At 38.2% G+C, this 22299-nt stretch overlaps 1 long non-coding RNA gene across 1 annotated transcript; it reads right to left on the bottom strand.

Annotated features, from left to right (window-relative positions):
- Positions 1–10139: 10139 nt before the first annotated feature.
- On the bottom strand, positions 10140–20742 carry LOC116672644 (uncharacterized). Its single transcript, XR_004327612.1, has 3 exons — positions 20406–20742; positions 16846–16847; positions 10140–10150 (listed from the first exon to the last, which is right to left on the bottom strand). It is a non-coding gene; the product is annotated as an uncharacterized LOC116672644 (long non-coding RNA).
- Positions 20743–22299: the final 1557 nt, after the last annotated feature.

Here is a 22299-nt window from a genome sequence, read left to right as displayed (position 1 = left end):
CCTCTTTGAGGCCGCTGACCAGCAGGAACCTGCCACTGTGAGGGTTGTGTCAACCGTTATCGCTTTTTCCGACATTTTTGTAACTTTTCCAATGTTGTTAAGGTATTAGTGATATTTCTAATGTTGATATTTTAAGGGCTTATTTCGAAGGCCCATTTTTTGTGATAAAAAACGGGTCAAATATGACCCGAGGACAACATGAGGGTTAAGGGAAAAAATACCTCATTATCTACTATAATGTTTTTGCATTCAATTAGAGATCCTATGATTTGTCAATTATTTAATAACTCAATTGACAGAAGCAATTATTTGCCAACTATTATTGTAATGAAGTAACCGTTTCAGTCAGTTCTCAGCAATAGTGGCGACTATTTCCAGATTTCAGCTTCTTAAGTTTTAGGATTTGCTGCTTCTCTTTGTCATAGATGACAGGAAATTGAAAATCTTTAGGTTTTGGAGTGTAAGTCATCCCCGTGGTCTTGGAAAAATTGTGATTGTTTAAGAAAATAATAGTTAGTTGCAGCCCTACTTTCAATAAAAATTGAATTTTTCAAAAGTTAATACTAATCTTGTTTTATTTATTCAGAGTTTTATTTTGCAGTTAAGTCTATGAAGCTACTCAGTTAAATAATCAGACTCATTTAAATGACATGACAAAGGGAATCTCAGTACTCAGAAAATCCAGGCTTTTGATGATTTTTCTAATTAATGGCAGTACACAACTTTAATTGTTTTTAATCTATATTCAATGAAAATGTGTATTTTAAGAGTGACGTCACGTTTATAACAGCCAACCTTTCTAGACATGAATGGGGTCTTGAATAGAAAATATAGTAATGAAAGATAAAATAATGATTGTTTAAGATAATGTGACGTGCGGACTTGCATAACCAAAACCTTTGGTGACTTTTCTAATCTCATAGCAGCGCACAAATGTTAAATCTACGACAGTACACAAACATGTATTTCAATAGCATAGTTTTGCTTTTTAGTTTCTGTAACAATTCGAACTATCGTAGAAAATCATGCAGAAAACCACGCACAACTTTGAATCCACACAAAGCTCAGGAAGTGGACACTTGAATGAAACTACTTAGTGTGTCTCACACACACACACACACACACACACACACACACACACACACACACACACACACCACACACACCACACACACACACACACACACACACACACACACACACACACACACAACACACACACACACACACACACACACACACACACACACACACACACGATGCAGCTGCATTCCATATATATGAGTAATTCCTCTTTTAGGGTTCTCGGCAGTGTCTCATGCCATTATGACTGTTTTTTAGCTTATTTTAGTAACAGCCCGTTTAAATATAGTTGGTTTGTGAGTCTGTGTGAGTTATTCTTATTGCGTCTCTAAACAGGCTCGTAAGTTTGGGTGATTCCCTTTTTCTCGCTCACATAAAATCCCAAGTAAACCTAAGCTGTGATAATGCCCTTTCCACTGAAAATAATTGTGTAATAGATTGTCCTGATGTTTTGATGATGAGCGTTAACCAAGCACAATAGTCAATTGAATATGTTTGGATTACTCAAAGCATCAAATGTATACATCAGAGCCACGTGTTCACTTTTAAATCCTAAAAATGTGGATGCTCCCTTTAAATTTCTAGGTTTAAAAGCAAACTGCAATATAAACCCTAAGTCATGTATATATGTTTACTCTGCTGTACTATTATGTTATATGGAAATGTATTGCCCATTATGGTATAGGCTTCATACTTTAAGTATGAAGCAGTATCTAAACCTTAAGATCTTGCCTACAATTTTAAATTAAGTTTCTAATCAGATGCTGATGATAAACAGCTGTATCTTCACACAAAACTTTCCACTAACTTCCCTCCTCTGTCACTGTCTTCATGAAATAAAAAAACTGGATGAAACCCAACATGCATTAACAGCCTTTTGCTTGTTTTTTGCAATAAAGTGTCCTGCATTTGGTTGCGTGTGAGGCAAAAATCTATTATTAATATGCAATGTCAATGAATGATTAGTTACACGAACATGTTTAAGTGTTTGGGCACAACCTTCCAGATCAAATGGGTAAACGGTGGGGACTGTGAATGCAAAATGCTCTCACGTGCTTCAATACAGATTTTTGAGGAGTAACCTTACATCCAGGTGTTTCATTTATCTCAGGGGTCAGCAGCAGGAACAGGTTGAACTGGGAAGCTCCCTCATGTGTAGGATGTTCTGTAAATCTTTTTCTGCTACTGACACCGAAAATATTCATGACTTAATCCTTGACTTCCCTATCCGACCGAACCATTGTAAAGCCACAGGAAAATCTGTGTCATGTGTTCGACTGCCTTTAAATTTGCCAAATTAAGCCCCATTGTATAAGCTCTTTTCAACAAACAAATTACAAAACAACAAATGGCACTTTTCTTAAATTAATTCATGACCTGGGCATGAGCATCTCTATTCACAAGAAAAATATTCATGGTATTTTTCAGAAAGCTGTGATGGTCATTTTGTAATTTTGTTGTCTAAATATATTATTGTTTTTGAATATTAACCTCGATTGAAACTAAAAGACAAAAAGTACACAAATGCATGTGGACAGAGGTGCCATGAGGTGATTATACAGTGAATATAATTACGTTGCAGGTCAGTTTAGTTTTGAGCGTCAGTGAAATGTGAGTGTCTGGTAGGAGATGAGTCCTGCTCCAGCGTCACTCTAACCTCAACATATATGGACATGACAGACAAGCCGCCGCCTTCCCGTGTGTGGGAGAATCCCCTTTGTCATTGATGCAGCATGATTCTTTCCAAGGAGCATCGCGCATGACAACAATGGTTCCTCTTTTTGCGTGAAGCCGGATTATATAAGAACCCAACTCTCGGCTCATTCATCACTAGACTTGGGAGAGTTACACTGACTAACGAGATCCAGAGTCAGTTTGAAGATTTGAAAATGTGCGCGAACTTCTCTGTCAGCCGTTGGATTTGTCTGCTCACCCTGGCTGTGATGATGGTCTTCTCTGCATCTCAAGGTAAAACTGATCTCCTGGTCAGCCTTTGTCTTTTGGAATTTGAATCCCACACAGGAACAGTGCCAGGAATAAATTACTCTGGATTGATCAAATCTCACAGAAAACCTTTTGTTTCAGGGATTTTTCAAGCAAAAATGGCTAATATTCGCTGGTTCCAGGTTCTTAAATGAGATGATTGAGGATTTTCTTTATTGTATGTATTAAAACACATCATATATATATATATATAAGTATATATATATTAGATATATATATATAATAGATATAGTATATATATAAAATATCATTATAATATATATATATAATATATGATATAACTGAGTATCATACTATCTATATCTAATATATATACTCATTATATATATATATATATATATATATATTATATATATATATATATATATATTATAACTGAGTATCTTTGACTTTTGCACTGTTGATCAGACAACAGAAGGAATTTAAAAATAAAACGCTGGGCTCTGAGAAATCCAAACAAGCAATTTTCCCTATTTCCTGACACAATTGGCTAAATAATTCATGAACATAATCATTAGCTGCAGTCCTAACAAAGGTGCAAGGACAAAATGCAAATATATTAAACAACTAATAACAAATTGGGGTTTTACATACAGTAGGCCTGCACGATTCGGGGGAAAATATGAATCACAATTTTTTAGCTTAGAATTGAAAACAGGTTTCTCTGCCACGATTTGTTTTTCATGAATTGTACTGCTGTATTGTCATTATAATTGTTAATTGCACATATGAACCATGACAAAACAAAACAAATTGGCAAGACCAAACAGATTTTTTGGAACCTATAGCACATTGAGCATCACCACAAGCCTGTAAACATGGAGGCTTCAATGAAGAGAAGGGAGAGCATTGGAGCGCTCGGTAGAAAAAAGAAAAAAAAAGTTATTTAAAAAGTAAATGGTAAACACAGTGAATCGAGATTGCATAACAATTAATCGTGCAGGCCTAATATACAGTAGTGAAATAACTTGATTTTAGAAAATGGCAACAAAAACTGTGATCAACAAAATCCAGGTTTCTCTTACTATATTAATGACTAGAAACTAGTGATGTAATGCTGAAAGATGACAGTATTTCCTGTGTGTGTGTGCGTGTGTGTTGCAGGTTTTGACTCCGGTCTTATTGTACCCTGCTGTAGCAACTTCAGCTCCAGGAAGATCCACATTATCAAAGAGTGTTACGAACAGAAACCCCGACAGAACTGCGACCACGCCTTTGTGTGAGCATCAAATCTGAATACAGGACAACAGAAAACCTGCAGTAACAACCTCTCTCTAAGGCTGTATTCATATTACAAGATTCTTCAGCTTCATTTTTGTGTTTCTGTTTCTAGGATTAAAAACAGGAGGAGTCAGTGGTGCATCAAACCAGATGCTGCGTGGCTCAAACAGAAGATAGAGATGGTGAGAATCAGACACACAAAGCACGTCCACATCCGTTTATCCAGGGAACACAACGAAGCCTAGCCTGGAAATCCAGACCCAAATCCAAAAGATTAAGGGTCTGGCATTGAGTAATGAAAGTTATCTCGAGGGGCCGCACTAAGTGTGCATTTGAAAATCTCACTACACGCAATTGGATATCACTACGACCAATCACAACAGCACACAGGGTGACGTAGCCAGAGCCCCATGCGCTTAGCTAGCGGCAGAGCTAACTGGTAGATTACACTGTTGTCATCGGTTTTGCTCGCCTCTGGCCCGCCTGTATCAGATACACCGATGTGATTGGTGCAGCTCGCCTCTGGCCCGCCTGTATCAGATACACCGATGTGATTGGTGCAGCTCGCCTCTGGCCCGCCTGTATCAGATACACCGATGTGATTGGTGCAGCTCGCCTCTGGCCCCGCCTGTATCAGATACACCGATGTGATTGGTGCAGCTCGCCTCTGGCCCGCCTTTATCAGATACACCGATGTGATTGGTGCAGCTCGCCTCTGGCCCGCCTTTATCAGATACACCGATGTGATTGGTGCAGCTCGCCTCTGGCCCCGCCTGTATCAGATACACCAATGTGATTGGTGCAGCTCGCCTCTGGCCCCGCCTGTATCAGATACACCGATGTGATTGGTGCAGCTCGCCTCTGGCCCCGCCTGTATCAGATACACCGATGTGATTGGAGTGCACCTTGGCTACAAGGGTATATATAGTTAATGAGCATTATTTCAATCAGGAGAGACATGTTTGCAGATATGTAAATTAGGTTTACTGTACATCTCAAAATGTACAAAGTCTTTGGCGATTAGACTCCATCGCTATACGAATATTTTGTGTATACATAAGGGTAGAGAACCATCAGACCCCAGATGGACTCTAGACACCTGTGGTGGCAACGAAGGAGTTGCACTCTTTGCCTGCAACGACAGCTAATAGCAAAAGGGAGAAAATGATTTTTCAAAGCAGGGTTGTGACTCTGTGATTGGCCCTCGCAATTTGTGTATGATTCTGATTGGTTAAGCAGGAAGGTGGACGCCTCCAACAGCTGATTCGATTTATGTAGAGAGCATTGATTAAGAGTGAGGTCTTCCTGAAAGAATTTACACTGAGCTACATTTCAACCAGGAGACTAGTTGCAGATATGTGACAGTTAAACACAGCATGATAAAATGTACATTTATTTGGATATCAGCTGAATTGATTTAGGAGAACATCAATTAAAAGTTAGGTCTTCCTGAAAGAATTTACGCTGCTCAGCAGTACTGAATGCCAGAGTAACTTTGAGCAAATTCAAGATAAATTCAGGGTAAATAAAGCCTGGGTTTATGTGTTACATACCAGAGAAGGTAAATCACTGGCTCATCACACAACATGTACAGGTCTGGAGAATGTGTTCATCAAAGTTTTGTCAAGTTGCTCGTAACTTTACTTGCACCTGCGACAAACCAAACCTAAAAACACAACAAAGTACAAACTTTCCGGACCAAGGTCTGAACCAAAGAAAGTACAGATGCAGATTACAAAGATGGATACAGACCCAAATCACTTTGGTTCCCAAGTGCAGTTACTCAAGAAGAAACGTACTAATTTTGAGGTACCATTTACTGCTACTTTATACTTCTACTCCACTACATTTCAGAGGGAAATCTGGTACATTTTACTCCACTTCATTTGTCTGAAAGCTTTAGTTACTTTGCAGATTTTAGACAGAAAACACATTCAACAAATGTGTTATAAACTATCAAACAGTTTGCAAAATAATTAAATTAGTTTGACCTACGCTTTCTTTTCAGTTTATTTTGCTGATAATACTTCTGTATTTTTATAAAAGTAAAATAATTAATGCAGGGCTTTTACATGAACATGTATTTTCCATTGTATTACTACTTCTAATCAAGTAAAGGATGTCAGTACTTCTTAGACATTACTATTACTTATGTACTATTTCAACAATACCTTATAATCACTCAAGCATAATTAGGTCTACGTCTGTTGAAGAGTACAAATGTGCAAAAGCATCTCTTCTCTTTTTAAAAAACTGCTTCCCACAAACCACCTTGAGTGGTAAAATAAGTCAAACATACACCAAACTGGTAAACTACTTGCGATTAGGCAACAACAGCAGAACCAAAGAGTTTTAATTCAAGTGTTGTGTACGGTTCAGAGTACTGACCCACAGATCTGAAGCTGCTGGAGAATCCCATCATAGCGACTCCCCGGTCGGTCGGGTGGGACGACAAGTAGAAGAAACTATGGAGAAACAGATCAAAGAGTCAATTTCTGAAATCAAAAAATTAACATGTATTTCCTGATAATTTACAGTTTACTAATTGTACATTTCCTGCCCCCCCCCTCCCCCTACTCTGCACCCCAGGGAAAGATAACCTGTCCACCCGATTTGTCGTTTTAAACGAAGTACTGGAAGTTGGTGCGACATGAGGAGAAAGGCTGGAGCAGAGCAGCTACTCAGAACATTTTCTGCTGATTTACTATTTATTCCTTTTACGTTAATATTTATTTAAAACTTAAGTTATTTTTGTATTTAACTTTATCACAGCTATAAAAACTGATTGGTGTGGCATTATTTTTTTTGTAAAGTTGTCAATAAGTTAAAGCAGATTTCTTTTTTTGAACCTGGAACCAAAAATAAATCATGTTAAATGAATTTAAAAGGTGACTGACTCGTTCTTCTAGATGCAGGATGTCTGGGTTTGGTGCCGATTCACTGCATGAATGGGGATTTCTGGGCTGACTCAGTGTCACATTTTTCTCAAGACAGACTGTAAAGATTGTCATAGAGTAAAAATAGAGAAATAGACCAATTTACATAGTATTCATCCACACATACTAAATATTTAAATATATAGTATTTATAGCAATGGCATAGAATAAGAAACAAAAACAGTAGAAATAATAAAAAGATGTTAAAAAACACAACCCTGAGATAGACATCAAAACATAATATTGACAATATAAGAATATATGAACTCACATATAAGTGAGAACTTACAGTTGTTGATAGTTCACAGATGGTTTAATACACAGAACACTACATGGCCAAAAGAATATGGACAGAGGGAAATTACACCCATGCTTGATAGTATAAGACCGTGACTCTCCTGGTTTTTCAGTACTTGCAGCTGATTTTAAAGCCAGGCGGCAGGAATTCGCTCCCATTAAGACACATTACGAGCATCAGTAAGGTTCAACACCGACGTTGGTGCAAGTCAGGCTCACAGACCCTGTTCCAGTTGATCCCATAGGTGTTGGAAGGGGTTAAAGTCAGGGTTTATTCAGGACAGTCAACTGGGAAAACCATTTCTTTATGGAGCTGGCTTTGTGAACAGAGGAGTTGTAAGGTTGAAACAGGAAAGGGACAAAACTGTTGTCACAAAGCTCGCTCTCTCTCTCTCTCTATATATATATAAATAAAAATAATAGTTGGTGAACGCAGTGTGAGACACAAAAAACTTCAGCACATCTACTGTTGCTCTTTAATGTTTTTGAATTGCCTTGTTGCTAAAAGGTGCTATATGCTAGATATATCACATCACATCACAGTGACTGGTGTCTGTGTGAAGTTCTGAAAACTGTAACCACACTTTATCGGCATTGCCGTGACTCGCTGTGAGTAGACGAGCAGACGTAGATTGCTCCGGCCGCACCCATAACTCTCCACCAATCATAGTATAGCTGTTGACTCACCTTTTTTGAGGCCCCACACACACACACACACACACACACACACACACACACACACACACACACACACACACCACAACACACACACACACACACACACACACACACACACACACACACACACACACACACACACAACCACACACACACACACACACACACACCACACACACTCCTAAAACTGGGAAACAACAGTTAAGGCAGTTTGTCAGTGAACAGCACAGCTTAGGCCTAAATTAAAAGTTAACACTAAACCAGCCTGCTTCTCTGTGATAAACAGACTTACTTGAGATTTGGAGGTTCCCGGTGAACGTGAGGAAGACACTGCAGATACGGTATTAACACATCTGTGAGGATTCCTGTGGGGGTGCGGTCTCTTGCCAGTAGCATATGTAAATTACCCCTAAACCACGCCCTCTTTGCCCCTTTCCTCAGGCCCCTCCTCCCTATGCCAAAACAGTGACAGAAAGTTGAAACTGAAAACCATTAACATTGTATAAAAAAAAAAAAAAACTGCCACTGAAAAAAAATATCCAGAATTTTTTTTTTTAGATTGACATTGAAAAACATAATGCAAACAAATGTCAAAGTGAAATAATATAATAGGATTGTAAGATTATTACTTTTTGATGTGAAGATTTTTCAGTGCCAATATTTCTAGTTTCAATGCCAAATATTATTTTCAATACCAAAGACCCAGACCCAACATCTTGATGATGTGGTCTGGATGTCTGGCTAGACAAACGCGGGAAATTCACAATAAACCTGAACATATATGGTAACGAACACCACTATCTTGTGGGTGTGACTCTCTCTAAAAACACTGCGCATGTCAACAATGGTTCCTCCTTTAGCGTAAAAGCTGTGGTACATAAGATCAACACCTCTCTAACCCGTCACAGTTTGTTACACTTTGGAGAGTTGAGCGATTAGTAAGTGAACACCGATTCACAGAACCAGAGCCAGTTTTGGTGCCGTGCAGAGTTTGAAGATGTGGACGACTCTCTCTGTCAGGATGGGTCTGCTCTCTCTGGCTGTTGTGATGCTCTTCTCTGCATCAGAAGGTACAGCTATTCATTCATTCATTCATTCATTCATTCATTGAATCTGCAGCGTTTTGAATATGGAGTAGCAATGTTTTCACCTTTCAAAGACGACTAATCTCCATTTGTAATTACGGGTCTGTGCTTTTTTTGCATTCTACCCATTGCAGCTTTAAGATAACATTTGACATCTTTGTAAAAATGCTCAATCGACTATGAAAACCCTGCAGGTTGGTTCTCTGCGGAACAATCAGTTGACTAACTGTCTTAGCCCTGACTTTATGTTCAGCCTAACTGTGCATTGCCACAGATGGTATAGCAAGAAGAAGAAAGGGAAGAAAAGAAAAAAAAAAACTTAAAAAAAAGTGTAAATGTGTTTGTGTGTGTATGCATCTGTGTCTATGATGTGTAAATAACAATGTGTAAATAACTGAAAAATAAGATCTACTAAAGGATAAAAGTAGAGAAAGGGGGTCGGACCTGAGAAGTTGTTTATCAACTTCTTCCTACTCCTTTTGAACGTGGGACATTTTTTTGTTTTGTTTGAATGACTTTCAATTTTGGAAGACTGTGCTAAGAAGTACATGACCTTATTTATCTGTCATTTTAATTATATATGTATGCATGTATATAAATTTTATTTTAATGTTTTTTTACATGTTCAAAAAACTATTAAACTAACTAAACAACTGTGCTACAGTCAACTTTGTATTTTATCATTATTTTGTTTTAGGTGTTACGTGCACATATTAAACTGTATCATTACATTGAGGCCATCATGTTTTGCTTTTTTTTGTTTATATATTTGGAAAAGTCATACAATCTTTTTAAACATCTGTCCAAACTATGGCCTTTTAACCCTAACTATACTTTGAGTTAAAACTACAAGTACTTTTCCTCAACCCCTTTTAAAATGAATTGCAGCGAATTGCAGCAATCATATCTCTCTCTCTCCCTCTCTCTCTCTCTCTCTCTCAGAGATGCCACAAAGGCACATATCCTGCTGTAATAATGTCAAACGCCACACGACTATTGAGCAAATTCAGGAATGCTTTGAACAAAAACAGAGACACGGCTGCAGGTACCATGCCTTTGTGTAAGTACAGTGTGCTTTAAAAATGTCTTTAAACACAAATACATCTGAAATTCTACATCTCCCCATTTATTGCTCCGTCATCAAACTAGAGGAGACGTAACCCCCTTCGCTGTAATTTTTTCCTGAAATGGAAATAATTTGTAATCATCCCAAATGGAAAAGTACTCAGAGCTTGTACTTACTAAGTACAGGTAGCAGGAGGGTAAAGTAAATAAACGAAAGCAAGTAAAAGTCCTGCATTCAACACTTTACGTTAACGTATTGGCATCAAAATACACTGTACTTAAAGTACTAAACCTTTATGTATTATGTATGTACATTATGTATTATATTTAGGGTCAAGTCAAAATTAGCACAATAACAAGGTAACAGAAATCCCTTTTATCGTCACTGCGCAATTAACACATGCGAGTTCTGTAATTTGGGCCCTAAACCGCTCCCTAGTTTTGGGAAATTAAGAAGCGATGCAGCGGTATTGTTGTGGATAGCTAGCAGAAACAAGGCTCCTTAAGCAGAGATGGGTAAAGAAAAGGGACTTTTTAATGTTCAGTTCAGCTTCAAAGCCTTTCTTGGTGGTTCACTGGAAAAGACTGAAGTTATTTGTATGTACTGTATTTGTAAATTGTCGATAAGTTAGTAAATTGAATTACTCAAGTGCCTCAAAACTGTACGCAAGTACAGGACTTTAGTAAATATATTTCGATACTTTCCACCAGTGGAAATAGCAGTTTCAGGACCAAATGCAATATAGCAATACACCAACAAGCATCCAAGCAATAAACTAAAAGTCTAATTTGTTTTATTTCCCCGTTTCTAGGATTACGAATGACAGCGGTGAAATGTTTTGTGTCAAACCAACTCCCCGATGGCTCAAAACGCTCATGAAAAAGGTGAGTATCAACCAATAAAACTGTGAACTCACATGATGTGCTACAGTTAGAAGGTCTGACGAAAACAGTTTTGTTCTATCCCCCGCAGGATGACAGGTTTACAAACTTTGTGAAAATTGTTGCAATGTAGACTTCAGTGAAATATATCTAACACGTTAAAATAGTGTTATATCTCTACAGCTAAGGATTGCTTCACATTCACTGAAAGATTTACTGACATGATACATATTATCACATTAGGTCCTAGTTTGGTGAAAAGGACTATCATTTTGTACCAAATTTCAGAAAAATCTGAGTATCCCTGAGAGAAAAGCCAAGTAAATATTGCATGCTTTCCTGTTGACAAATGTACCTTCCCATGTTCAGCTGACCAGCTGCTAATGTGAGAAAGTCATTGGAATAAATCATTCAAACGTGTACCAATTCAACACATTTCAATTTTCCCTGTCATTATTATTATTAAATATTCACTGTAAATGATTAGTGAATTACTTAAATAAAGTACAAAGAATTTAGAGCATCTGCTATAAATGTAATCAATGTTTTAAATTCATCATAACTCAAGTGAGTTTAGGCTTAAAGCACATTTGTTGCTCAAGTACAAGTGTCTCTCTCTATGAAACAGTCTAGCAGTACAACTGATCACTACAACAAATTCACAAGAAAATATTTAAGTTCATGTTGATTTCTCTACCTCTTCATTTTTCCTGCTCCCTCTCTCTCCACCACAGGGAGAGGTAGAGTGTCCTCCAGAAATCTCAAAACGACTGGAAAAAAGATTTGAAGTCCTGGATGAAGACGATCTGGAATAGCAAAAACAAGGCAGCAAAGCAGCTGGGAAAAGTGTTTTGTACTAATTTACTTCTTATTGTTATTAAAAACATCTACATATTTTTATCTACAGCTTTAAAAAAAAAAAGAAAAAAAAAAAGAATTCTGGCATTATTTTATTTTGAAAAGTTGTCAATGACAGTAATGGCAGAGTCTGTCTTTGTAAACGAATGTGGTTCATGAGAACATCTCTGGAAAAGATAAGACACAATGTTTGCAAAGTGAAGCAATACAACGCAGCAATATGAAATGACACGTCATTCCCGTCTGTTAGTCTGCGGCCACGGTCAGGGTAGCAAAAAAAACAACAACAAAAAAAACGGAACAGATGAAGAAACGAGAAAGAGGTGCTTTTGGCCGAACCCAAATCGTGATATTCAAAAAGGAAGTTTGCCAAATTCATCAGTTATTGCAGGTTTAAATATCTTAGATGCAGCAGTTCGCACAGGGTTGCGCCCGGTGGTGTCACTTAAATGGCTCATTTGTGTTTTCATTGTGTTGTGTTCCCACTCAAATTTGTTGTCTATTTGCCGGTAGGTTACGTGATTGGCCGCCGCAGCGTGATGTCGGGTTGCGTTTCACCAAAGGTTAATCTAATATCTATCTATCTATCTATCTATCTATCTATCTATCTAAATTAAGGTTCCGACCTGCAGCTTTTTGCTGCACGTCATTCCCCCTCTCTCATGTCTGATCTGTCCTGTCAAGTAAAGGCCTAAAATGCCCAAAATTAAACCAGTACAGGTTTCAACTTCTTAATTGCAACAACTTTTTCTGCTTTTCAAAGTCTTAGACGATTGTGAACAGAGTATCTGTTGGTTTTGGACTGTTGGTCGGACATTTAAGGCCATCGTCATGGTCTCTAGGAACCTGCGATGGTTTAAGATTATTCTACAGAACAAAGGATTAATGGATTGTGGGTACTGGCCTGCAAGTACAGGTTGGCTGGGACTAACAACGTGTAAGAGGAGAGAAAGGGCAGCCAGCTATGGGTTTAGGGTTTGGTTTCCATTTTGATTATAGTCACAAATATTTAGATAATGGTTCTTTGGTTTTAGTCTATTTAACAATTTCTTATTTGGTTATCTGTACGTAAAATAATACTTTTTACCACATGTTTTGGCGAGAGGGTTAATGCCAATCATTAAATGTGTTACTCAAAGGAGTTTAATATATTTTCATGGCTCTATTCAACTTTTTCCAGTTAGGCCATCTGCACGTACAAGCAGAATGACGAGGCTCTTTCAGGTTTATGAGAGAATATCAGTTGAAAAGATAAGATACGATGCTTGCAATGTGAAGCAATATAAAATGACATGTCATTCCAGTCTGTTACCATGTGGCTATGGTCATGGTAGCGAAAACCTAGTGTATCCTCAAACTGCCAGTTTTAACTGATGACTTGATGAAAACCATTGTTGCTACAGCATGTTAACAGATTTTTAGGGAACCGACAGATACACTGTGTCATGGTGATGGAACGGATAAAGAAACGAGAAAGAGGTGCAAACCCAAATCATGAAATTCACAAAGGAAGTTGCTTCACATTAAAGGTCCCATGGCATGAAAATTTGACTTTGAGTTTTTTTTTAAACATTAACATGAGTTCCCCCAGTCTGCCTATTGTCCCCCCAATGGCTAGAAATGGAGATAGGTGTAACACCCCCCCCCCCCCCCCAAAAAAGCTACACTCAGAAATGGTGCATTCAAAGGAAAGCTCATTGTGGGACTGGCTCTAGTGGCTGTAATTCTGCACCAAGGCTACATTTTGGGAAAGAGACTTCAGATACAGTATTAGGGGACCACTAAGGTCTATATAAAGAGACTTCAGATACAGTATTAGGGGACCACTAAGGTCTATATAAAAGAGACTTCAGATACAGTATTAGGGGACCACTAAGGTCTATATAAAAGAGACTACAGATACAGTATTAGGGACCACTAAGGTCTATATAAAAGAGACTTCAGATACAGTATTAGGGGACCACTAAGGTCTATATAAAAGAGACTTCAGATACAGTATTAGGGGACCACTAAGGTCTATATAAAAGAGAATTCAGATACAGTATTAGGGGACCACTAAGGTCTATATTAAAGAGATTCAGATACAGTATTAGGGGACCACTAAGGTCTATATAAAAGAGACTTCAGATACAGTATTAGGGGACCACTAAGGTCTATATAAAAGAGACTTCAGATACAGTATTAGGGACCACTAAGGTCTATATAAAAGCATCCAAAGAGCACCATGTCATGGGACCTGGTGTCACTTCTCCAAAGAACTACAATCTACAATATACACGTGTAAAGGCTGAAACATGTGTACGTTCAAAAGTTAACATCAACTGACAGGAAGTTAACAAGGGGCCAAAAAAATAAATATACATATAAAATACATGTTATTCCTTACTTGGGTTCATGGGCTGTTTTGTAAACCATAGCACATCATGTTTTAGATAGATTTTCTATGATCTGTGCATCAGTTTTTATTTATTTCATTACAATAGAATCAAACTTGAAGGACAATTCTTCCGTTTTATTTTTTATTTTTTTTCCGGGAAAGCTTTAATTTCCCATATTCCCAAAAGTTACAGTGTTGTGGGAGCTGGAGTTTTTTTTCCAATGTTTATTTCCTGTTACAGTTTATGTAAATGAAATCAGCTGACAGGAAGTTATCAAGGGGCCAGGCTGTTGCCTAGCAATGGAATTCCATTAAAAAGCATATGACAAAAAATTTACTAGGGACATTTTTCTTCATAAACAAAAATTCTATTTATCTATAGTTCCATTCAACTGTTATTCCCTCTTTTTTAGTGGAAGTTAAGTCACTTCTGAAATCCTAAAGCATCAAATGTATAAACTGTTATAACAATGTGTTTGATGAGCTTCCGTAACATCAAGTTAGATATTTATTCTTTATTTATGATTGTTGTAATTGAATGTACACATTTATAGTATAATGTGTGTACTCTCAATGTATATTTTTACAATAACATTTTTGTTTCATCTTACAAAAATAAATATTAAATTATAATGAGAAAGGCCTTTTAGACTGGCATTGTCTCCAGTATATGACATCACAGCATTCTAGAACACATCAAAAGAACTAACGGCCAATCAGCTGTGAGTTCATGATGACTCATGAGTGAGGTCACGAAACGTCCCTAGAGGAGGCTATAAATAGAAGGAGAATAGTCTTCAAGTTAACCTTAAAGAATAATCTTTAAGTTTAGCTTAAAGACTATTCTTTAAGTCAGCCTGGCCGACTGACCTGGAGGTCAGCTAGCCAGGAAAGAGGGTTCACCCGGCCCTCCTACGTGGGATCAAAGCGTGGGGCTGACCAGGAGGTCAGTCTGCCACGACGAGGGTTCACCCGGCTCTCCTACGTGGGATCAGAGCGTGGGGCTGACCTAGAGGTCAGTCTGCCACGACAGGGGGTTAGGGGTTTAGAAAGGGATCAGTGACTAGGGACCAGGCTTAGTGGTTTAGAAAGGTGGGTGGCCGCCCACCGAGAGCCAGGTTCTATCTGAGGTTTCTGCTTGTTAAAAAGCAGTTTTTTCCTCACCGCTGTCACACCAATTGATTCTTTTGGCGGGAAATGTTGGGTCTCCGTAAATTATAGAGTGTGGTCTAGACCCACTCTATATGTAAAGTGTCCTGAGATAACCTCTGTTATAATTTAACGCTATAAATAAAATAGAATTAACTTACAGATGTTGTACCAAATGTCTTCATTTTTTTCTGCAAATTGTCTCTTCTAGTAGAGTCTATTACATGTGTAAAGGCTGAAACACGCGTACGTTCAAACGTTAACAGTTAACAAGGGACCAAAAAACAACAACAAAAACAACAACTTGCTGTTGCCTAGCAATGTAATTCCATTTAAAAGCATATAACAAAAAATTTACTAGGGAAATTTTTCTTCATAAACCAAATTTCTATTTCTATATAGTTCCATTCAACCGTTATTCCCTCTCTTTTAGTGGAAGTTAAGTCACTTCTCAAATCTCAAAGCATCAAATGTATAACTTATAACAATGTGTTTGATGAGCTCCCATAACATCAAATTAGATATTTATCAATTATTTATTATTGTTGTAATTGAATGTACACATTTATAATGTGGTGTGTTTACTCTCATAATTGTATATTTCTACAATATAATTTTGTTTTCAAAATTTAACACAGATTTAACACTATAAATAAAATAGAATTTACTTGCAAATGTACCAAATGCCTTCATTTTGTTCTGCGAATTGTCTCTTATAGTAAAGGCTATACTGTATAATCTGCATTTTACTGAATTGAAGAGAAGGCGAAGAAAGAAAGGTGTTTACAATGTAACCTTAACTCTTTGGATATTGTAAAAATTAATAATAATAATAATAATTAAAATAAAGATTTAACACACTCAACTCACAATGAAACTTAGAAGAATTTGCTGGATCCTAAATGTCAATAAAACATTAAAAAGGTAATTTGGACAGCACTCAAATACTTTTCCCAAACAATCGACTTCCAGTGAACTTGGGACTTGTGGTGCCCCTATGGGTCTGGGGTGCAAGGGCAGTTTGTTACCATGATCCAGCCTTGGTTGTATGGTATCCCAGCATGCATTGCGTGCAAAGCCGAGACAACCAGTTTGCTACAGTTACTTTTTGTAACAGTTCTTTATAAACCCCCTTTTTCTGTTCTAAATTTGGACAATTTGGCCGCAGGTTTTCCTTCACCCACTTGATGGCGACAAAGTGGTGATAAACTGCTGTGTTGTTTCCACAGACTGGTGGTGTATATGATGTGGTTAGTGTAGTGTTTGTGTGCCGCTAACCTTCAAATACTGTTTCACTGTTGTTGATACATGAAACACCGCTTCACGAGTTTTTTTCCTGCCTAAAGAGAACAAAAAAGATGTAAGAAAACACAGCACAGTCGATAGTTTAGGCACGACAGTCAAACAATCTGCAATACAAAAATATGTCTGGCCTAGAGAAACTAGTCTTGAAACAATGCATGCACGCACGCACGCACGCACGCGCGCACGCACGCGCGCACGCACACAGCTAAACTGATTTAAAATTAGATTTATTTATGTGTAAGAATCACAGTCAGTAGTTAACTGACAACTTTTCCTTATTTCTTCTACTAGGACATTTACAAAGCTGACTGATTTTATAAAAAGCACCAGATGGTGCACTTGCAAAACCACAAAGTTTTGCTACCAATGCTGAGTAAAAACTACTCGAGTTACGAATGCCACAACACAAACAACCAAATAACAGATCTTTTCTTAAGTTGCTTACCGTCACAGCGGTAATACTGAGGGAGCAGCTGTTGTGGGGTGGGAAGCGTTTGCATTTGATGTCGATCATTCGTCATTTACTGTCAAGTTACTGCAGCAAGAAACACAAAAGCAGCAGGTGTGAAAATAACAGCTGCTTCAGCTAAAACCCACCATGTCATTTGTAATGAGATCTTGGAAATTACTTGTTTCTTTAGTAGAGAATAAACTACAGTGTAACCAAGAAAAATTCAGGGCCAAAATGAGATTTATGAGATCTTAAGAACGGTTTCTAATATGAGAAAAGTCTAATTTTAGAGATTGTGTAATCAAGTTGAGGTATGCCATTTCTCTAAACTGTGTAATGTGGTTACGAATTAAAATTCTACAAACAAATTCTTAATAATTACTTTCTAAAAGTTAAGCATAAAGATTTATTCCAACTCGAGGTCCACTTATTAGCTTTTTATGTAGCTTTCAATCACCTCGTCAGCATTTCCATCTGCTGACAAAGACCAAGTGAGATGGTCGGAGGGTCTGACAAAAGCTAGTAAGTGGGTCACGAGTTAGGAAATCCGTATCTTGTCCTTCACATTTTTTCAATGTACCTAAGAAAGAAAGGCTTAAGAAAGGCATATAGGGTAATGTACAGAGGCCAATCTTTATGGGGAGATATAAATATAGTTTTACATTCTGTTAAATAGACATGTGATCAACCAGTACTACTGTAAAAATGTGAAACATGCTGATGTGTACAGCTTTGTCCTCTGGAATCTACTGGCCAGCTGACCACATCCAGAAGCTACTTTCATAATCCAGCCTTCTGCAGACAGTGTGTCTAGTTGTTATAGCGATATGCTGACATGTTAGTGATAAAATGACCGCCGTTTCCTCACATCCTGTGGAACAGAGGTGTGATGAGCTTGACGCATCATCTGCCTTTTTTACTGAAAGTATTAGTAAGACAATGAATGCTAACATCAACGTTAATGTGTGAAACAGGGTGATGTGGCACATGACCCTACCATCCTTCCAAAACGCTGTCTCATGTAGGATAATTACTTCCCCTTTTCTGCGAAAAGGATATTGAAGAGGGCAGAAAGTGATTGAGGTGTTTCACAGGAAATATTGTCCTTCCTTGCATATGGAAACCATTTAGTCACATTTTCCATTGTACAATGACATTTATTTAAAACGCTCCATCTAAAATCTACATCCTATTCTAATCTATGTTAATCATTCAGGTTGTCTGACTATTAATCTTTAAAATAGTTGCATGCAATTGGATGATAACATGGTCTAACAAGTCTAATTAAAGCACACTCATTTACAGATTTAAAAAATATGGCTTCTTTTTTATCTGATGAAAGTAAAAGTAACTTCAGATTCAGAAACTGGGGATCAGAAACTTCAAGTGTCAAACCCTCGCGGTGCAAGCTGGAGGTTACCGAGATGCTAACAGGTCTACATCATCAGCAAAAAGTAGAAATGCAATCCTAAGCTCACAAAAACCAGACCGTTTACAATCCTTTTACCTTCCGTTTACACCACCTTGGTGGACATGAGTCTTAGAAGTAGGTGAAGTTAAAAATAAATCCAGTGTTTCCCAAAGGGTGAGAATTTACCTGTGGTGGTGGGTGGCGCAGGATGTGACGACACGGCACGTGACAGCTGGGTTCAGTAATAAAATAGTCAAACAAGGGTAAAAACAATGACTACATAACATCAGATAATTTAGAGAGAAATATCCATCTCCTGTTAAATCATATAAGAATAGGGCTACCTAAAGTAAATTCTTGTTTACAACGGTTAGCGTTTATTAGCGGTAGCTCTCCAGTTAGCTCCGTTAGAAAGATTTGGAGTGGATGAGACTGGGGACAGGGGTAACAACCAGACTGATAAATGACGTTTAGGGAGCTTTTACAGCGGTATGGCCGCAGTGTTTCTACGGTTTTATTAGTAAAGTTAGTACTATCTGCAAGCCGACCAGCAGCATGCTGCTACTGATGATAGCCTCTGAGCCGTTGCAAGTGCAACGTTGACGCTGTAACGCAAGGGCAGCTGGAGAGAGCTGGTCTGTGTCAGTGACTGTAAAAAAAAAAAACATAGTTTGAGAAGAAAGAATTCTCTTCTTCAAGAGTCCCTTGGCTTAACCATCCTAGCTTCGAAAGGACTCGTCCTTCAGTGAGATGACTTCCTTCACCACTGGTGTCCAACAAGTCTTTTGCCGCCACATAGGGAAACAAAGACCGCAATGCTGGATTTGATGAATGGTGGCTCAATAAGATTTTATGTATCCCCATAAGGCAAGAAAGACACTCTTAATGTGTGAACTACACAACACAGGGCTCTCTGCCAAACACACCAAGTTAAACCTTGTTGCACTTCCGGGTTTGTCCATTAGCCTCCTCCACCATCTGGGCCAGTCGCAATATTGTTTGGGATAATTGCATCTTGGACATCCCTGACATCCCACTTGGTATCTTAAAATGAAAGACAATATACTTTTTATCTCCTGATTGAAATTCATCACTTGTGAAAGTATTAGCAAGCAGGCGGGGACAGCACTGAACTCATCCCTCGCCCCAAATTCACAGGATGGGGAACGGCTGCGGATTGGCGCCGCTGCGTTACGGATCTGTGCTTTGCCGTCCGTCAACACCAGGACCAGGTCTGGATTTTTGCGGAACGGCTGCGGTCTGACAGACAGCTGAAGCCTCGAGGACCCACGAGATCTCGCAATTTCATGTAGAATAGAACCACAAAACCAACAACAGTTTGTTTCCATCCAGAGGACTAGAGGAGAAACAACTCTGTGCTGTGTTTTCAAGGTGTAGTGCAGGGAAATATGATCCCATTTTATTTAGAAAATTAACCGGATGTTTTATTTGTTTCTGTGCTCAACTTCCTGTCCAGCCCTATCTGCCGTGTGGTGACCTGCTGCAGAGCTCTCCGGCGTCCGGCAAAAGTAGAAGCTCTGCGTATCTGCTCCGGAGGGCTGCGGATCGCCGGAGCTGGGACGCAGTCTTTGGAATTACGAACATTGACTTTAATGGAAACCTAATGACTCCGCCGCTGTTCCGAAGCGGATCTGCAGCCGTTCCGCATCCTGTAGAATTAGGGGGTTAGTTACTCGCACAGGCGGCCTTTATGCATCAACTCTGCACTCTGCACTAAACCACAAGCTATGGAGAGATGCTATGTGTGACAGTGTGAATATGTGATATAACATAAACAACAAAAAAGTTGTCCGTGGTATAAACTGTATATACAACCTGCTCGTAAATATTGCCTTCTATTTCATCCATGCAAACCAATGAGATCAGTAAACAATGTTATCTGCTAACTCAATGCTGCCATTATGCCGTTGTTGTTTTACAAATGTAAAACTGGTCAAGTAGATGCTTAAAATGGTTTGTCTGACAGTCAGATAGTCAGCTTGGCGGACAGCTACGGCCTTTCACTCTGCACTGATTAAAAAAGAAAAGGGTAAGCGGTTTATGATTTCACGCAGAGGATGTTAAATGTTGAAAAGGGGAAAGACAAGCTTGATGAGTCTACAGATACAGAGGTATATATACAGAATAAACACTTAACACACTCAAACTCTCACTTTTCTAGCTTCTACACGTGATCCCTTTCCAAACTTATGTTTCACTCCAAAGAGACACTGCAGTGAATTGTGGATGTCAAAGTCAATCAAAAATAATAAGTTAATGTGATCCTTGTGCAAATTTCAGCCTATGAGCTAATTCTAACTCATTAATTAAGGCCTACATTCCTTTGTGTGCACTTAACTGAGTTTTTGAAACCGTGTTGAACAAAGACTTCACATGCCTTCAATGCTGCTTGGGTCTAATATGTCATGAACTGAATATAAGACAAGGTTAAAATAGCCAAGGTTGCACCTAATATTGACATTAGGACATATTTAAAAGGATACTATTTAAGAAATGTTAATTCCTGTGTTATCTGTTCTTTGCTTACACAATACTACATTTTGTTGAGATTTGCTTCAGACACAGGTTGAGAAATGATGCTCCACTTTCCTTTTTTTTTTTTAAGTAGGAAACTCTCTTTATGTAAGAAAAAAATCCTTTCTGCATGTAGAGCCAAGTGAAAAACACCCCATGTGTTGCAACCGGCAATGAGAAGTAAAGTAGGAAGGAAGTTTGGTTTATTTTAATCTTCTTACCATCAACACCAAGCTAAGTGACAACTGCTGGGGAATTTATTCTCAAGACAACTGTCTCTTCTCATTTCCTTAGCCCGTTTCTCTGTCTGCTTTGCTGCAAATTTAACTGCCCAAAATACTGTGCATACATAATGGGAAAATATGTATGTTTACTAATAAATAACTAAAAAGCATACACAGTAGTAACCTGTAAGTCATAGGTAGTCACAAGGTTTCATGCTCTGAGTCACATTTTTAAAATGTGTGATTTTCTCTGAATATTTGAAAAACAATAAAAGCTTTTATAAAGCTTTTCTTTAAATAAAAAGACTTTTTAAAAATCTTTTTATCCTAATGTTTGTGCAAGCTTGCCTAGATATTACCACCGGTCTATCAGCTGCAGTAGTGCAACACCTCCCACAACACTTATTTCTCAGAAAGGCCCTGTCACCAAAATCACATGGTATCCTAACACCTTCTACAGAGAAGATGACTGTTTATTTTAAATACCCTGGGAACTAATCTCAAACTGTTAGACATCACACCCGTTTTAGCGACATACTGGCAACCAATCCAGTTCCTATATACGCAAAAAACAAACATTAAAGGACCGTAAGGGACATTTTTCAGGCAGTTGCTTGGTTTGAACATGTTGGATCAAATTGGGTAAAAAAGGCAGAATGGCCTCTACCTGTAAGGGAGGTTTAGGACTCCTAAGTTATATTATCTAGTAAAAACATTAAGCCCAAAGATACTGTTAGA

This window comes from Etheostoma spectabile, chromosome 22, assembly GCF_008692095.1.
Source record: "Etheostoma spectabile isolate EspeVRDwgs_2016 chromosome 22, UIUC_Espe_1.0, whole genome shotgun sequence".
NCBI lineage: Eukaryota > Metazoa > Chordata > Actinopteri > Perciformes > Percidae > Etheostoma > Etheostoma spectabile.
The sequence above is the reverse complement of the archived record's forward strand: the minus strand, read 5'-3'. Positions and strand labels throughout refer to the sequence as shown.